We start from the raw sequence: 18,948 nt of genomic DNA on the forward strand, positions 1-18,948 counted from the left end.
TTTAAACACGATTTTAAATAGTGAAACTTCTGGCAGTTATTTAAATTTGCATTGTTATTAATTAATGAATTAAACGTGTCATAAAACGGCAACCATTCAGTGTAAGACCCAGAAAATTGTGGTAAATTTAGGGCTGGTAATTTGACGGCTAATTCTGGTGTCGATTGATTGTTACCACCGCTGCTATTATGAGAATTAAACGCACTGGGAGATTTAACTTTGCTGGTCAAGTTTTTAATTTTAGCTACTGTATTGTGATACTGAATCTCTACTTCTTCCCGAGTGTTATCGTCCTCCTCGAACTCGAACTGTTCAATTTCATCCTGATACTGTTCAAATTCCTTAAACGCGTTTTCTAAATGTGGTATTCGACTTTCTAATTGACATAAATCGTCACCGTCTTTAAAGGATTTGACAAAACTTTCAATTCTCGTAATTTTTGATTTAACAGTGGTTCGTTTCCTTTTCCAACCCGGGAGATCGATGGTCATTTTGAATTTGATTGATTAGGTACAAATTACGCGAAGAAATGCAACGTTGTAGTGATACAAATTTAGCATGCACGGAAAATGTAGGAAGGTTTGATGGAATTGACAGACTCACGTTTTGATGCTCTGTGATGCTGATGATTGACGACAGTGGTGCTTGGATTCTTGAATGTAATGTAATGTTTATTGTTGAAGTTGATGCTGAATGTTGATGCTTCTGAAGATGAATCACGGATTCGACTTCCTCGTTGGCTGATCACGGATCGCACTTTTTTGATTGTCTGGATCACGGATCCGACTTTCTTCAATTTGTTGACACTGGATCACGGATCCGGCTCGATTGGACCAAAATGTTGCGGCGTTGTACCGCAGGAAAAGAATTGTTGATTTTTAAATATTTAATAACTTCAAAACAATAACATTAACAAAGTATAAGTAAATGATTGTACAAAAATGGTTATGTCTGTTTGAATTTGTTTGACTGATCTGATGTATCTGCCGTATCTGTTCTATCCTGTGGGAAGCGTCTCGCTTTTAAGAGAGGGTGGTGGGGTGCGGTCCTCCCTGGTCAGGTACCTAAACTAACGCTACAGGTCGGTCCTGTACAGTTGTTTTGCTTGTGATTTTCTTCAACAGTCTTTATCAAAACTAAAACGTTTTTCCGCATAAGTGTGAACTGTGAATACCAAAAACAAGTTACGAAGTAGGAAGGTACGACATTTATTTTCGTACGTTTACAGTAAGTAATAAGCAATCTTTTCAGTAAACCACAATGGTTTTCTAGCTACAGCAAAACACCTTCATTGTGATGTCGTATTACCGAAATGGTACCCTGCAGAATGGAGAGTGGGTTTATTCTAATAAACGCTTGCAAGGAAGAATTTTTCAGAAAATTTTCAAATGATAACATGTGGAAGCAAATTTAATTCCATATGTTTTAACTTTATCGTGTTTTATGTTATGTGTGAATGTTAAGGAATTTCCTCACGATATGACATGAGTATAATAATATTCCTTTTTGAATTTCAACCACCAATGTGTCCTCTAAGTGCAAAATTTTTAAATTTTTAAAAAGAGATTGCGGTACTATTCCCGTTGCTGAAATTATAAGTGGTAAAATCGAATTTTTTTCTAAACACCAAAGATTTCTCATAGCAACAGAGAGTTCTAAATATTTATTAATTTTTGTGTTATATGTCTGTGTTTTATTGTGTGAATTTGGAACAGCTATATCTGAAAGATATGCTTGCTTTTGTTGTTTATTTAAAATAATAATGTCTGGTCTGTTATGCTGAGACAATTATTTAAAAGAAAATAAATTTAAATAAAAAAAATTGGCTTCGAAGAAGATTGCTATGCCTTGTTACCATGATAACAAACGATTCATCAAAATTCAGTCTGTCAAGTTTTTCATGTGGTTTCTTTCATTTACGCTAACTTCCTTTAATAAAATGAATTCTCACAACCGAACCGACGGCGACGCAGAAGTCAAGTTTTCTTCCCAGACCACCTTTTGGAGAAGGTAGATAGTGCGCGATCAAACTTATTGCTCCAAAAATCACCGGGAAGATATTTGACAGAGTATAAGTTGTTCTACAATTGGAGAATACGAAATAAAGTTGTTTGGATTGATCAAAGGGTAATGCTTGCTTTTAGAAAACCATTTCAATGATATAAGTAATTGTACATTTAATTTTTATATAAATAAAATCCAATAAATCTGACAAATTACACTTCGCACCAAAATTAACGCATAATTTTCGAAACGGAGTAAAATTTTTTTTTGTAGTTGTTTAAATTGAAATAGCATAAACCCTAACGTTTACGTGGACCAAATCAATACATACTCGTATATTGTTTTATAAATAACGTTAAATAAAGTAAAATACAGGAACAATTCAAAAATTAACACAAGAATATTTAAGGAATTACACGAAAAAGTAACTAATAACAGGTATTTCCTCCTCTTGTGATAACTACTGCTTGACACCGCCTACCCATATTCGGTGTTATATGTCTTATGTAATCTTGGTCAACACCATCCCAAATCTCAACAAGCCTGTTTCCAAGATCGTTAAGATTTATTGGCGCAGGTTGCAAAGCTGCAACTTGTCTTTCCATGTGGTCCCGTAAGTGCTCTATCGGATTTAAATCTAGACTGGCTGGCTAGTACACAGTGTTAATACCAACGTCGTGAATGTATCGAGTCACCACTTGTGCTACGTGAGGCCTTGCATTATCATGCATAAACAAGAAATTTTAGCCGATATGTGGTGGTGCATAGGCCACACCATGAGGTGCCCAGATATTGCTTATGTGCCTGTAGGCATTTAAGTGTCCATTGCTACAACAACCATCTCCGTGCAGGTATCCAAAGATATGCTTCCCCAAATTATAACTGAGCCTCCACCAAAACTAACGGTTCCAACAACATTGCACCGGGCAAATCGTTGTCCAGGACGTCTGTAGACTTTCATATACCTGTCATTAGAGAATCGACAAAACCTAGACTTTTCGCTGAACAATACCTTAGCTCAATCAGCTTCTTGCCAATTTAGGTGGTCGCGAGTAAACTCTAGTCGTCTCTTGCGGTGGCCTGTGGTTAAAAGGGGACCCGTTGCGGGTACAAACGGCAGCAGATGATGCTCCGCCAATCTTTACCTGATTGTATTTTGGCTAATTTGAGTATTGTACCTCCGGGAAAAGTCTTGACTTAAACTAGAACAAATCGTTGTTTCAAGGTTCGTAGGCGCAAAAATCTATCTTTAGCTGCGTTTGTATCCCTTTTCTACCCTGATCCAACCTTCTCGTATTGGCACCTGTTCCTCTAACTCGATTTTGAACCCTTAGAATGGTAGATTGAGTCACCCCCAAGCATCGAGAGATGGATTGTTGAGATTCGCATTTTTCGGAGGACCACCACTTTCGCACATTTTTCCGCGGAAAGATTTATTCGAACTCATCCATTACGATCCATTTTACTCGAATATAACAATAACAGGCTACTTTCAAAGCAGTTAACTTTGATAATTGACAAAAATGTGGCAAGGAATAAACAGAAAATAACACTGCTATGTTTTTTATTTCACTTAAACAAAACCCCATCAACATTTTGTGTTGATTTATCTTAAAAAAAAAACTTGAATAAGAAAGGTAAACATATTTCGTTCACATCTGTTGAAAGAAACAGTTAACAAAAATAATATCATATAAATTACAAATTATGCGTTAATTTTGGAGCGAAGTGTATTTGACATTTCCTACCGGCCGCCGTGGAAAGTAAAACGGACTGTACCATAAACATGTGTCTACCGGACTCGTCGTCAAGGCAGTAGACACCTACTACCAGCACAGTATACTAAAAAATAATAATTAATCAAAACTAATTAAATGATTTTTGAAAAATTTTATTATAACACAAACAAATTTAACTATCAATTGTTGCAATTACATCCGTTAATAATGCATTTTGATCCGTTTCGAAAGTCATTTTCATATCGCTCCTGGGATCCAATCAGTAGAGAACCGCACTTGCAGCGTTGGTAATTCCCAAGTATTGTATAAGAACATAGGATAGCTGGATCCCTATGCTTGCAATGTTGTCCGCTTCGAGCCGCGTCCCCACTCTCGCGTGACGTCAGCGACGGACCAGTTTGTACTTACATCCACTTACGCACGTTAAGCGGTTGAGATTTTTAAGTTTAAATTTAATAAATTAGGGACAAAAATGCTAGAACGTCGTTGTGCGTTATTTGGCTGTAATAACAGTCGAATCGGTACAAAAATCACCAACAGTGAAATTTATAAGGAAGCCTTAAAGCACGCGCGACGAGTTTAAGAACACAATGTGTAGCTTTTAACATGGCAAGTGCTTTAAAGGCCCTTATACACGTGCATGGTACGCTATTTTTATAAGAAAAAAAGTAAATTGAAATACCTTTTCCGAATTAATCTATGTCATTAATTGTTGATATAGAAATGGTCAATTGTTGTTTTTTTCGTTGATACGTATATTTTATGAATTGTGAATAAATGTGTATTTATCATTGTTTAAAATGTAGGTAAATTTGTTGTTACCTAAGCGACCTAAGCTTTAGTGCTTTAAAGGGCCGATTTTGCACGCATTTTAGTGTCAAAATATATCTGTGGCGGTCGTGAAAAAGTAGGTAAGTCAAATAATTTCAAAAATGAGTTAACGATGTTTACACCTTAATAATAAATCATGGAGGTAAATAATTCAGATTTTCACAGTTTAAAATTTACTTATATTGAAAGCAAGTACAGGTAGAAAGAAGTTTCTATTTAATTACAGGATTTTAGGAATGATGTGGAATTTTGAATCGTTGCCCTGAAAAATTAACATTTTCGACTTACCTACTTTTTCACGACCGCCACAGATATATTAATAGTTATTTACGAACCGAGTGGGAGAAGACATTTTTCGTACATGAGCGCATTGTTTGAGGCACAGCGACGAAGGAATGCGCGAATGTGCCAGATTTTATTTTTATTATTAAGTCAAATTATTTTCAGAATGCTCAAAAAGGCCAATGCTTTTTGGATAATTTTGAAGCAGTAGTGTGCGAAATCTACGTTCGCGGTTAACTGTTGCGTTTGCGAAATGTCATATTGAAGTTAGTGAGTTCAAAAACAGAGATTATGATTCAGGTACAATAAAATAGTAGTTTATTTAACGAGTTCGTGTGTAAATTGGGCTTTTTTTTTGTATTGAGTGGGTCAGTTTAAAACGCGGGTGAAATCCCTTAAAGGCTCCAAATCGCTTCAAAATCTGTAAAATTAGTTGGACGTTTCGTTTTGACAAGTTGTGACATTTATCAAAATCAGTTCACACAGGAGAAAATTCTCAAATTCTGACAATGTCGAATAAAAAAATTATTTTTTCAATGTACTAACTAATAATAATTGTATAATAATATACTGGGTGCCCCAAAATTCGCGGAACAACTCAATGGGGCAATGTCAACACATGTTAGAAAATAACGAGAAAAAAATAAAAACAATTCTATACCACTTAGATTTGAAGATATCGGAGTTCAAAAGGTGCAACTTTGATCTCGTTTACTTTAAATATTAAAAAGGATTTGGACTATGTATTTGTCCTATACTACCCAGTGGCATAATAATTCTGAACGATTGTGATCAGATTTGCAATTATTTTTTTCATTATTTCTAGCATTTGCAAGTAGTAATTTTATGTCTCTTTTACCTCAAATAACGTATGGCAATATGGCTTTCATTTTTCTTTCTCATTTCCATGGACACAACAAAAATGAAATGTAGACTATTGGGATACAAAGAATATTTTTAAATGTTGCCTGCGTTGTCACATTTAGTGTAACGAATAGGTCCATATCTTCTACAAAAAAGAAGATTGATTTTTTAAAAACATTTTTACCTGATATTTTATTGACTACTTAACAACATACTGATAAGCTGTTCCGCGAATTTTGGGGCACCCAGTATAACTATAAATAAGATAATAAAAACGTGTATTATAGCAGGACAATGACGGATCAAATGTACATATTTCATTTTTCATTACCATTCATTGTACACTTCTGTGCAAGAAAATTAACCACAAGTCATGACGTAATTTTCGCAATATTTTAGTTGTATAAAGGCCGGTTTCACCAGCGCCAGTTAAAATTGACGGTAGGTTAAAATGCTTCGTTACTTAATTATCAATTATTGTTACCTATAACAATGCTTTCGTGTGTTATAACCTACAGTTAACTTTAACTGGCGTTGATGAAACCGGTCCTATTACATTTAACATTTGAAAACATTTTTGAATTGTTGTCTAAATGACACGGCATTTAGACATTCCTAAAAAAAAATACTGATTTACATAAATATTTTTTACTATAAATTTCGTTGTCCCGTTTAAACTATAAAATATTTGGTGTGTTTAATTTTATTGTACAGAAGTGTACTACAGGGGACAAAATACCCTGGTCATAATTTTTCCGCCACTTCAAAAAAAAAAAAAAAATGTAAACCAAACATTAACGTCAAGTCAAGGTTGATGACAATTTCAAATTATTGACTTTCCCTTGTCAAAAATATGGCACCTTCCACCGTTCAAAAATTTTGTCCATGGGCCAAATTGCCTTGTGGAAACCTTTTCAATTTTTCCTCCTTGGAATTTCTCATTTATATATTTCCCTCCCAATTTTTAAGAGATGATATTAGTATGTTATACACCAAGGTAGAGAACATATTTTTCTAAGCCGAGCTGGATTATTACCCGAGACGCGAAGCGTCGAGGATAATAACGTACCGTGGTTTATATACAATTTTTTTCACTACAGATACGTTAAAACCCTTTCCGATAATTTTTTTCGTATCCCACCTCCACCCGGCGGCACGGCAATTTTGCCGGAGTACATACACTATTACGGATATTACTATCAAGTAATAGTGCATTTATTATTATTTTATTAATTAATTCTCATTAATGGTCCATTTTTCGGTATTTAACATTTACTTTACAACTTTATGTCACTCAACTGACTTTGACGACCAAAGTAATTTGTCCCTAATAGTACGTTAATTTTGGCTTGAGACAAGAGTTTTCGATTTATTTTTATATAAGTATCTATTAAAACTAAATATTGTTTCGATCGCGTAATAGATACATTAAATTATAATTGAATTACTTTACAGAAAAGTACAAAATATAACGCGACACTCAACAGATATTTCATTGTAATACGGAACTTATTCGGTCTCTGGTCCGTCGCTGACGTCACAGCCCCCCACTACGCTCGGCGAAAATATTCCGGCATCCAGCTATGTTCTTATACAATCCTTGGGTAATTCCGTGGTTATTTTCTTGCATTTCAAGAAAATCGGCTTCAAAGTTTTCATCGGGCATTTAAGCCATTCTTTGGAATGGAATACAATCCTTCAAGAAAACAAATCTACTATAGTTCATTCCATTTAAGAATGCAGTAGATTTCGTATCGATTGCAGAACGTTTCACACTGGCGAACGCGGCAAATTTAAATTTCACAGCCAATAACTTGAATCATTTGTTCATATAATGGACAAAATAGAAAGGGGCTATTAGATTATTAAATTAATTAATATTTACAGAAGGAAAAACAAAATATAAAACGAAGAACTATACTAAACATAAATATTAATTCATAGGAGTATAACATCCTCATCAGAAGAGCCTGTGTTTACCATGAAACTAATTTCCATAATACTTTCTGTATTATCATCCAAACGATACATGTTGTCTTCTTCTTTAATTACATGTTCTATGCAACTAATCCATTTCTCTGCTGAATTTGCAGCAAACCGTCATAAAACAGTTTCTTTACATCTGGCAGTTTGAATGTGGTGTTGTTTGGTGCAACGTACCACTTGACTTGGGCCCAAGTCAATTCTATTGGGTTAAGATAAGGGTTAATGATAATGGGGTAATCTTAACACCTGTCTTCCAGTTTCTTGGACCATTCTATCTATAACATATGGTATGGGGTTTTTTGCAAGATACCCCTTAATTAAATCTAATAGTTCTATTTTGAGTAAAGCTAAATCTGTCTCGACACCCTTTCTTTGTAGCCACTCATTAATTTTTCCCTTATTCCAACTTGTGTTTGGAGACTTTTCAGCTTTAAACGAATGGTACGGTGCGTTGTCCATCACAATAACACTGTTTTCTTCCAAAAGTGGTAATACGTTTTCTAACCAAGCAGCAAATCTTTGACCATCCAGTTCTTCATGATAGTCCTTTGTTGACTTTGATTGAAAAATATATTGACCACCTTCAACAAATCCCTCTTCACTCCCAATGTGAACAACAATCAATCGTTTTCCTTTTTTGGATGGGTCTTTCAGTACGGTGGGAAGACCTTCATTAAAGGCCTGTCGTGCACTAAGTACATTCTTGTCTTTCCATACATGTTTCTCCGTATGGCCTGTATTCGGTCACAGCTTTTTTACCGACAGTCGCTTTACCGACAGCCATTCTATCGGCAGCCTTTTTACCGACAGCCCGTTTGACCAACAGGCCGTTTGACCCGACAGCCTTTTAGTGGAGTGTCGTTAGTCCTAAAAAGTGGCAAACCTCGAACGTGGGCACCAGTGAATAAATTTTCATGGCATTTTTTGCATTGTATTGCTAAAACCCAATACTTAAATGTTTACCAATTAGAATTTGCCGATCTTTGTTTATTTAATAGTTTATTGAAAAATTCCAGAAATAATTGTTAATGAATGATGAATCTAAAGTAACTGCAATAATTTTAGTCATATGGATAAAAAAAGTATCATTATTTATGTCTTTGAGGTTGGTAAATATGAATTCAAGGTCAAAAATTGCAAATTTATAGAAACATATTTATTCGCGAATAACATACCTAATTAGTAATTACTGAAATGAAAAATATACTATGTAATTGTCTTCGATATCTCTGTCTTCAACTGCGTTCATATGTAAAATTGGAGAAGCGTTCAAACAACCATTACCACTGCACTCTGAACAAGCGGCATTGCAATCCATGTTTCCTCCATCCACAAGCAGCTCCACATCCTGTCGTACATGTGCAAAAAAATATTTTTCAGTAGATGCTGGGGGGCTGGCGGTTGACTCATTGTTATTGGTTTCAACGTCCCTCGGTAATGTTTCCAGCCCCATTCTATCGGCAAAATATCATTTCCAAACCACAATTGCACCTGTAAGTACACTCTCTTCAAATGTTCGGAAACTGCGTCAGGTGTAGACACTAATGATGCTAATCGTACGCCGCTATTTTTAGTTGAAGCTTTATTAATAAATGAATTATATCTGAATATATTTAAGTCCTGCGTCTTCTTGGGTGCGTTGTATAATGCAAGAACGCATGTTATTCCAGCTGATTTATTTATTTATTCCAGATTTTTTTTAAATTTCGTCCCCTTCATCCCATCGTCTTCTTTTCCATAAATAAAACAATTATCTTTCCAATTGAAATCAGTCGAAAGAATATTACGGAGTCTTTTCTTAGATGGAGAATACGCGGACGGAACAGAAGCTGTGTTGCCTTTATTTTTATATATTTGAATGTACTTATTGTGAATGTATTTTTGACGGCATGTTGAATGAGCATAAACAAATTCTGAAGAATTCAAAAATTTTAATAACCCATCCTCTCTTTGTGCAGAAACATTTCTTAAGCTTGTTTGACACGATGCTAAATTTTGTAGAAAATTTGTTAGAAAATGAGAGAGACTCTCGATCAGGACCAATGAACGATCAGGATCATAGTCTGTCTTTGTTAGATCCTGATCGTTCATTGGTCCTCTCTAATTTTCTAACAAATTTTCTACAAAATTTAGCATCGTGTCGTACAGTCTTTAGAGTAGGTAATCCCCTCATAACTTTTATTATTTCTCCCAAGTCTGACCTCGATTCGAAGCTTGATCCAATTTTTTGACATACGAAACAGGTATTTTCTTGCTGATTATCGTTATCGTTCGATACATCCATTTTCAAAGAAAAGCTGCAATTGAAAATACGTCCAACGCAATAAATAAAACAATAGGTGCAAGAAAACCTACATTATGGTCGTCAAGAAAATCAAATACCTTATTGACACTATTTGCAGAAAATTGTATATGGAAGTAACACTAAATAACTATGTAACACAAAAAAATGTTTGTAATCACGAAACTGTAATATGTATTTTGCAGAGCAGACAGCACCAAATTAACAGCTCAGTTATTATGGTAAATTGTCACTGAAAAGATTCTGCTCACCCCTTCACTACTTTTTTTTTGTACTTACCTTTTTTGCACCTGAGACCTCAAAAATGCTTTGCATACAAAAAAATTCACTTTAGGATTTGAAACCTTAACTTTACAGGTAAAAAACACATATGTATTAAAAAATTTTAAACAATTTATTTAAAAAAATTAAAAAATAAAAAGCGAGAAAAAACAAAATGTAAACATTTTAGTATGCATTGTCGAAAACACATTTCAACAGATAAAATGATAATTTGATCACTGGCAACTTCGTTCGGGGTATAAATCTAACGACTCTCCACTATTTTGACCGACAAAAATTACCGACAAGCCTCTTGACGGACAGCCTTTTGACCAACAAAAATTAAGATATAGTAAAAACGTTTTAGATGTGTATTATCAAACTCAAGGTCGCTTAAAACTTACGATTGAACTGTACGTTAGTGAGAAATCTGTCATATATTCCAAATAGCTTATAAGTGTGCCTAGTTATTTTTCCTGGTAGTGCCAACTTAACGACAAGTCCCCCCCAATCCGGTGTTTGTAAATTTCTCCGATGGTTAAACTAGGTACTGATAAGACTTGGAAAATTTCTCCGATGGTCAAATTAGCCCCTAATTAGGCATGGTAAATTTCTCGGCCGGATTATGGAAGCATCACGTCCGACCGATCGACTACCCGACATAATCCTAGAATATTATCGATTCATGATGAATGTGGATGAGGGGCGGCTGTGATTTATTTTTATCATCTTGGATAAACTGACACAATTTTAGATTTTTTCTTGTCAGAAATATGACATGTTTGTTCCGACATTGAAATTTGAACAATGTTGTCTAATTTAATTTGATAAAAAAATTTTGTTTGTTTGTTAGAGTATAGATTAAGGTACAGTCGCCAGCAATAAATTTTGTTCGTCAATGTCATTTCAAAATTTGGTTAGATTGTCACAAATTAAAAAAAATCCTCGTCTGATTATTCTCACGTCAATAAAGTGTCAAAAAATTGAGAAAAAAAAATACAATTATTAATGTTTCACAATAGAGCATTTTCTATTGCGTCAAAGAATGACATTGACGACTAAGATTTATTGCTCCCAACTGTACTTACCATTTGGTTAAAACAAATTATAATAAATCAATTTGTGATGGAAAAAATAAGTACATGCCAACTCGTGTGTCAAAATAATAACTATCTACTGAAGGGTTAATCCTCTCAGGTACCGAACAGACCACCGGAGCAATTTGCCACTTTCCAGAAAGGCTAGGGTTAATCCTTCAGAGCAATTTACATGTTTGAGGGTTGAAATCGGAGGAAGATAATAAATCTTTCTTCGCTCTCGACGCATACGTTTAATAGTGGTTAAGTATCGTAGTCGCCATAAAATGATTTCGGGTTTCTCCACCAATAAATTATTTTTACGTCTTTCCCAAATGAAATCTAATTTTTTAAAAAGTCTCCACAAATTTGTTCGAGAAATACGTGGTAGTTCTTCATTATTTTGCAAAGCCTAAGAAAATGTCAGTATAATGAATTAATGAATATAAAATTAAAATTTTCCCTGTTTGACAAAGTTTACACATTTATTTTCACAACAACAGCATAATGCGTACATGGTAAAATTTATCAAGAGTTGGTGGTTCATTTCTCAGGAAAAAGCGGTGAACACATCTTCTTACTAATTTCTTTTGCTCTTTATTTAATTTATTAATAATGCCTTTTCGGTTTCTTTTTTTAGTTGGTTACTTAAGTGAGCTAGAGATTTCTTTTTTTTTAACAATGTCCCAAATCTTTCTTTCGGAAATGCCTGAAGTTGTAGCTGCCATGTTGATACTTTTTGATTTAGAAAATCCTTTATGAAGATTCTCTATACCCAGTGTCAACTACCAAATCTGGCCATAGGGATTTAACATGAAAAATTGTTTTTGCATGATTTCTGGTATAGTCCGTACATTGATAGATTGCACGTTTTTAAATTCTAGTTCCAAAACATAACGCAGTGAAAAACACTAACTCTCCATCTCAATTGTTTCACGTTATTTAGAAAACCGTTGTAGCCTTGCAGATTCCCGCCACACTTGTCTCTGTGTCTGCCTTCTGTCAAAAAACGTGCAATCTCTCAGGGTATGGAGGGATGTATGATAAGATTGATAAGTACCCGTGTTAGGCAAGAAGCAAAAAAAAAAAAAAAAAAATGTGATTTATTATTCAACATAACTATTTTTTGGCTCGATACACTTGGCTCAACAACTTTCTAACTTTTTCAAGCCTTCCAAAAATTGGATTTGTCAAACTGAGAAATAGGCTTCAGTTTCGGTAGTGACCTCCTCGTCCGATGCGAATCTTTTTCCACCAAGCCATTTTTTTCATGTTTGGAAACAGGAAGAAGTCGCGGGGGCTAAATCTGGAGAATACGGTGGATATGGCAGCAATTCGCAGCCCAATTCCACCAATTTCGCTGAGACAACGAGGGATCGGTGTGCCGGCGCATTGGCTTGGTGGAGCAGGACTTTCTTTTTCGTCAAGTGGGGTCGTTTTTCCTTCAATACGAGTACATCGTCAGATCTGCCCAATAATTAAGCATAATACTGCCCTGTGATCGTTCTTCCTTTTTTCAAATTCCAAAAGAAATTTTACTTTCTACGTATACCTACATCAAAAGCTTCCTGATGGCATTGTAGTTTGTACGGATGATAATTACAGCTGTCAATATGACATTAAACTAATATATTTCATAGCAACTCGTATATTTTTTAAATATGGTAATTTTAAATGTGCCTATGGCCAGGTTTGGTGGTTGATACCCGATATAAATATTATTATATCCTGTTCACGTTGGATTGAACATCAGTGGTGCAAATCGCACACATTTGGCATTAACTTTCATATGAGTTGTCATAGTAACAGGTCAGGTCATTTGCACCACTGATGTTCATTCCAACGTGAACAGATATTAGATATTAGTTTACAGTTGCTTGCAAAAAAAACGGAAAATAAAAATTTTCCTAATGTAAATTTGGTTTTGTCCATTTGTCAATTAATTGTCTACTTGACAATATCTATCAAATAATTTTTTTTATTCAATTTTGACAGTTTAAAGTGACTTTATTAACTCCATAACAACTGTCATAAGCAGGCAATGATTCACTAGTGAAATTTTATGGATTTACTAGTGTATTAAAAAAATTTTAATTCACTAGTGGATTAAAAAAAGTTTCAATGGAGAACAAACATATTTTATTATTTGTAAATACATTAACATTCAATTATTCTTTCTCTTTGGTGTCTGTAAAATAAAACTTACAATTATGTATTATTACTAAAATTTATACCAAATCTACGATGAACGGGCAAATTTATGTCTTGATGGTTGATTTCTATACTTGACACCGCGTTTGACCCAGACGAGCATGCTGCCAAATCCGAGGCCGATTCATTCTGAATAATTTTTGATGATTGGTTAATGATTTTTCTCGGAATTTCAATTTTATTATTGAGAGAATCCTCTATGTATCCTTCCACAACACTATTCGAGCGCCAGCCACCGTGTCTTTACAACTGTTATATCTGCCCCAGAGTCTGCCAGTAGAGTTGCACTCGAACGTCTGAAGCTATGGCCCGTATATTCTTCTGGATTTTGAACACCAATAAATTGTACAATTTTTTGGGGAAATTTTGGTAAAGTATTCAGTCCTACGGGTTGCACCGTGCATTTTTTGTTTCTGTAATTGATGAACAACCGTTTGTGTGAAATATTTTCAGGTCGTAACATTTTGTACTTCCGAAAAACGTCAATAGCATGAACAGTGTTATTTCCATTGATGATAGTAAACGTTCTGGGCTTATGAGTCTTCGTGTTCAGAATTTCGACTACAATTACCCTGCCTCTATCATCAACATGATCAACTAACATGGACACCAATTCACCAATTCTACAACCTCCAAAAACTCCCACGATTAAAACCACCTTTAGCAGTAAATATTCATCATCAGATGCAGTATCCAAGAACCTTTCCATTTCTTCGAGTGGGAACACCTTTGACTTCTTTGGTCTGTGACCGACAGACTGTTGTTTTAGGAAGGCTGACACTTGATGAAATCTACAACAATTACTACTTTAAAACTCATAAATAATAATTACGGTGTCACAAACCTGCTTATATCAATATTTTCTTTCACAGATAACATTTTCTTAATTTGGCAATAATAGGACCACAGTGACGAAGATTTTGCATTTTTGGATCGTTCCGAAATATAAGCCAACATTATGTTTTCGTCTACTCCCCTTGCCTGCTTTCGCTTCCTCCATTCACAAAAAATCGCAAATTCTTTTTCACACGAATGTTTTGATTTGGCTGGCACCACTTTATTCAAAGCATCCAATGCTTCATGTATCATATATACGACTCGTGAATTAAACATTGTTATTCACTCAAAGATATGAACTCACTCGCACTACGTGCTAGTGACATCAACATCTTTTCGTGAATAAACGGATGTTTAATTCACTTGGTGTATAATGTTTATAAATGTCATTGAATTTTGACCATAATTCTAACCTATCTTTCGTAAGAAGGTTTCACACTATGAAAAAATTGAAAAAATGTGTCAATTTTATTCTGACAGTTCCCGTTTTTTTGCAACCAACTGTACATGGTGTAGTAAAATACAATAAACCAGTCCGATAGTAAATTTATACAAAACTAATAATAATAAAAATAATAAAATAATTAAAATTTAATTTTAAATAAGTAGCTAAAATCAGGGTCATCAGTATACAATTTGAATGGACACTTTTTATTAGTGCACCTCCATTTAACACCTTTTTCCGTGCTTCCACAATTTCGGAATTTAAAATTTTCGAAAATTACAAGAATCTTGCCACGCTCACTAAGCATCTTCTCCATTGTAGCGGGTTACATTTCCCTCGTCGAGAGCTATTTACAAAATTTAAAACCTAAACTTAAAACTAAAACTTACCTTAACTTAAGACCTAACCTTTTAACCTACACCTTAAAACTACCCTTGAGACTACACTTTACCTGCACTGCATCTCACGGTGGTCCTTACATTCGTCTCTCCACTGGTCACCCCTCGTCCTCGTCTTCGACCGTCGTCGAAGAACTGTCCAAGAAAGGGGAACCACCAGCTGCCAAGCTGGATCCTGCACCCTGCCCGCCTGCTAGCACAATTACCCAGGCCGCAATCCGCGGAGGACCCAACCAGACTACCACGGGAGAACCTTTTCCGACTCCGACCCTCGCTCCCGTCGTTCTGTCACAAAAACGAAAAACACCAGAGGCGAAGCAACATAAGGACACAAAAAGTTGTTCGCCCCGATAACGACTCGTTTCCTGACGAGGTCACGTTATCATTCGGAACGAACAACCCGTGGTAAAAAAAAAATGAAACCAAAACGAGATTACCGTGTTCCTCCTTATCCGGTTGGAAGGCCGGGTTGCAATGTTGGAATGTACCATCAACGCAAATATCGATCTGACAAAAAAATACAAGCGTGTGAAACAACTAAATATGAAGGTTTCATCTTTTAGGCTATCAGTAAGATCTTAATCCCTTTGGTGGCGCGCCGGTGGTCGAACTCGACCATATTAGGGATAGTGGTCCAATTCGGTCACACCGGTCCATAACTACTACTATTTATGAAGAAGTATCTGCTTGTAAAGCAGGTAATAATTGGTTTAACACCCATTCTATTAAAGTATTACGGTTCATGGTACGATGATAATCTCTGTCATTATTTTTAGAATTTAGAAGGAAACTACACCAGCTAAAAATCTATTGGAACACCCAGCATGTAATACTGCAAATCTTGCTCCTTCAAATTTGAGTTTTTTTTTTTAATTTGGATACCGATTGTTTACGCAAGTTCGTTGTTGTGATCCATGTTTATAAACCCCGGTTCAAAATTATCGCACCACTGCAATTACTACCTGTATATTTTGTTTGGAATTATTATTCAATATTGATATTTGGCGGCGTGAAGAGAAATAGCTAGACAATAAGACAGTGTATTAATTGAATATTGAAAAACAAAAATCGTTTATATTTCTCTTATAATTCCATTTACAATGAGGATATAGGAAAACCACGACCTTCTAAATAGTCGAGACGCTTGACGCTTGACTCTCTCCGGCCTGTTCATTTGCCAGTTTTCGGCGTTCGCCGTTTGGCGCTACTTTGCCGGCGCCGAAATTGGCGCGAAACGTTAAATGTCAAAAAGATGGCATGTAAAATGCTATTTGGAGACGTGTAAGGATTATAAAAAGACAAAAACATTTAATGAATTGGCTTCAGAAAGTTTAAATATTTGCCCAGGTAGGGATTTCAAAAATCTTTTAATCAGTAATGGACTTGCAATAATTTAAAATGTATTTGAAAAATATTCTTCACTAACATAATGTTGTAGGCAAGCCTTTCCAATAGTGCTGCTAATGTACCGATCCCGACTGAAACATTCTCTGTCACCGCAAACACTCCTTTGCCTGCTTAAATCTTCATATTCTTTTCCTTCATCTACTTCCAATGTTGTGGGTATTATAGCAAGTACTGAATTCCGTGAAATAATTAAATTCATACTCACATCTCCATAAATTTCGTTGTATTTAAGAATATGTATATTAGGAACGATTATCTATGCAATTAATATGCTTAACTAACCGAAAATTTCGATTAAAATGCCTTTATCCGACAAAGTGACAACACAATGACAGAAAGCCAAGTTTCAAATCGCGTGGTTCCGAACTCAAATCCCCCGTTCACTAGCGCCAAACGGCTTACAAGTGCATAATGGTATTTTGCTCAAATGAACAGGCCGGAGAGAGCGTTTGCGTCTCGACTATTTAGAAGGTCGTGAGGAAAACATAATAATTGAGTCGTGCAATAATTTTGACAGGGGTTTATACCCAGGTTTCGTCTAAATAAATGAATTTTATGCGCTGCCAAGCAATTTTGGCCGTTTTATTTACCTCATTAGAGTGCATAAAAGGGTAATTTATTGCTCTAAAGCATTGGCGTAATTTTTATGCTCTAAAGAAAATTCTATTACATGAAATTGCGTATTTCTTAATAAAGTAACAATTTAATTAAACGAAAAATTTACTTCTACTTTAGCATTGTTACAACTATTAATTACAATCGAAGGTAAATTGGTTTTTTCTGAAAATATTTGATTCTGTCGATTTTGAATGTTCAACTCCGCATTTGTCTGAAGAATGGAAACTCCTTTACTTTTCTTATCCTCCGGTTCTTCAGTGTAGTCATTTGAAAAAGCACTGGATGTTGATGGGACTACTGTTTTTTCATGTTGACGTTTCCCTTGAATTTTTTCGGATATCTTGAGCTTGTTTTGAATATTATCTTCTATATATCCTTCTGCGATTGTACCAGAACGCCAACCTCCGTGACGTTTTAAGTCTGTAATATCTCCACCAGAATCTGCAAGTAAAGTAGCGGAACTGCGACGCAAACAATGTCCGGTATAAGATTTGGGGTCGGAAAGGTTCAAATATGTTGCTACTTTTGATGGAATGTTTCCAAACGTATTTCTGCCTACGGGTTGCGTGGAACATTTCCCATTTTTGTAAAAAATGAAGAATCGATTATGTTTAGTATGTGGAGGCCGCAAAACAAAGTACTTGCGGAAAAGTCCTAAGAAATTTTGCTCATTTTGTATTATAGTAAACCGTCTTGATACTTTTGTTTTCGTTTCAGTTAGTCTTATCAGTATCGCAGAGCCCAAATCCTCAATTTCTTTTGTTGTTAAAAAGCACAACCCTTGCGATCTGCAAGCACCGGCAATTCCTACGATTACAGCAACCTAGAATAATTACAAATTAACTATTGAAATATAAAAGCAACAAAGTAATTTACCTTGATGATTAAATACGTATCATCTGGTGCTTCCGTAATAAATTTGTCAATTTCGCTTGAAAGGACTTTTGACTTTTTAGGTTTGTAAGTATCACACTGTCGCTTTAAATATGCTTGAAGTGATGTCTATTCCATTTCTTACTAGCAAGGTGCTTCTTAACATAGAGTAAAAACTCCACAAACTCGAAGACTTGTAGTTGTTGGATTTTTCAAAAAAGTAAGCGAGATAAACATCTTCAGTGTACTGTGTAGTCTTCTTACCATTTTCAGCTAAATTGAAAAATCTTTTGCACACAAAAGCAAATGTCTGCCACTTGTTTACAAAATTTCGTAGTTACGGTAGTTTGGAAAAATTATCAATCTTTGGCTACTTTGTTTAAATTAATACCAAGGAAATTTTTGTGTTGGTTTTTTCAGTTTTTGAGGGCAGCGCATAAAATTTTGTATGCATTACGAGCATAAATTGCATTTTGCTGCTCTTATCGTCTTAATGCCCTCGGCTAGCGCCTCTGGCATCAATATGACGATGCGAGCAGCAAAATGCAAAATTATGCTCTTAATGCATAAATAACTATTATGTTTGAATATAGGCTTATCTGTAAATACTTAAAAAAAAATTCTCGTAGCGATCACATATGGTTGTTCTGTTGGTATTTTTCTCTTGTCTTCGTACTTATATTTGAATCCCATAGATTTTAAAATTCTGTACAAAGTAATGCGTGACCCCGTGTATTCAAGATTTTCTTTGGCAAATGTTTGTATAGTATTTAAAGCAGATTCGCCATTTTTCTTGTAATTTTGAATTTGCCTG

The 18,948-nt window shown here is 35.1% G+C and overlaps 1 long non-coding RNA gene across 1 annotated transcript; it reads right to left on the reverse strand.

Annotated features, from left to right (window-relative positions):
* Positions 1–17,345: 17,345 nt before the first annotated feature.
* On the reverse strand, positions 17,346–18,708 carry LOC138138895 (uncharacterized). The gene is made up of 2 exons (XR_011162143.1): positions 18,138–18,708; positions 17,346–18,084 (listed from the first exon to the last, which is right to left on the reverse strand). It is a non-coding gene; the product is annotated as an uncharacterized lncRNA (long non-coding RNA).
* Positions 18,709–18,948: the final 240 nt, after the last annotated feature.

Source organism: Tenebrio molitor, chromosome 1 (genome assembly GCF_963966145.1).
Source record: "Tenebrio molitor chromosome 1, icTenMoli1.1, whole genome shotgun sequence".
In the NCBI taxonomy this organism is placed as follows: Eukaryota; Metazoa; Arthropoda; class Insecta; order Coleoptera; family Tenebrionidae; genus Tenebrio; species Tenebrio molitor.